Source organism: Protomyctophum bolini, assembly GCF_963924005.1.
Source record: "Protomyctophum bolini genome assembly, chromosome: 3".
Lineage (NCBI taxonomy): Eukaryota > Metazoa > Chordata > Actinopteri > Myctophiformes > Myctophidae > Protomyctophum > Protomyctophum bolini.
The window spans coordinates 39,273,977-39,275,096 of record NC_137864.1 but is presented as its reverse complement, the minus strand read 5'-3'; positions in this window follow the sequence as shown (position 1 = coordinate 39,275,096).

Genomic DNA, 1,120 nt, shown 5'->3' with positions numbered 1-1,120 from the left:
GGGCGTCCGTGTCTGAGGGGTTTAGGGTTTAGGGCGTCCGTGTCTGAGGGGTTTAGGGGTTGAAACGGGCGAACGGTATAGTGGGCGGGGCCGCCTCTGCACTGCATGTCAATAATCTGGTCTAGATAGAGTTGACTCTAGTGGAGCTAAAGCTAGTTAGCCGCCGCAGGCTAACCGCCATCTGCTTCTGCTCGCCTTGACCAATCACAAGCCTTTCTTTCCACTCCCGGCCCGGAGCCGTGTCTTTCTTTGACCCCATTGGCTCTGACGAGGGAACGGACAGGTGCCTCTGCCAATTGGAACACGGGAATGAGTAGAAGGAGAAGGGGGCGGGATTCGTAGGTGATTTGGTAAAAAAAAAAAAAGCCCCTTGGTGGACAAAGTACTCAACCGCTGTACTTGAGTAGAAATACTCCCGCTCAAATATTACTCTAAAGTATTTCAAAAGTACATGCTTTTTTTTTTTTTTTTTTAAGAATTCAGCATTACAAAGTTTCTTTTCTTTTTTTAATATCAACGTGTTAACTTACAGTATTACAATTTTAAGAGTTCCCCGTGCCAAAACATTTGCGCTGTGAGCTTGTAGATCTGCTATTTTCCACTAGATTTGAAGTAGCTGGGCTTATGTTGTTAATTCATGATGTGGGGCTTTACTTTAGTTTCCCAGAGATAGTCGTGGAGTCAAAAGTACAACATTTGTCATTGAGGAAAGTCTACTCAAAAACAATGTAGGCCTATACGTTAAACCAGTGGTCCCCACCCCTAGGGGTCCTCGAGGGAGCTCCAGGAGGTCCCTATAGCTATAGAGATATAAGAAACCTTATGGGTCTGAGAGTGTACAAATGGAACGGGTCCAATTGGGGGTACCAGAGATAGAAATGCCATTTAAATCGGTGGTCTGTATAGCATCATAAATAATGCGTGTGAAACTGAAATTAATGTGTTTCAGAATCACTGCTAGAGCCGGAGAAATCCTCCCTTATGGGGGTCACTGGCATGTGTTTTCAAATGGGGGGTCTGTGGCCTAATCAATGTTGATTTGGGGGTCTGTGGCCTAATACATGTTGGTTTGGGGGTCCTTGACAGTTTGGGAACCACTGCTGTAAACAATGTTACTCAT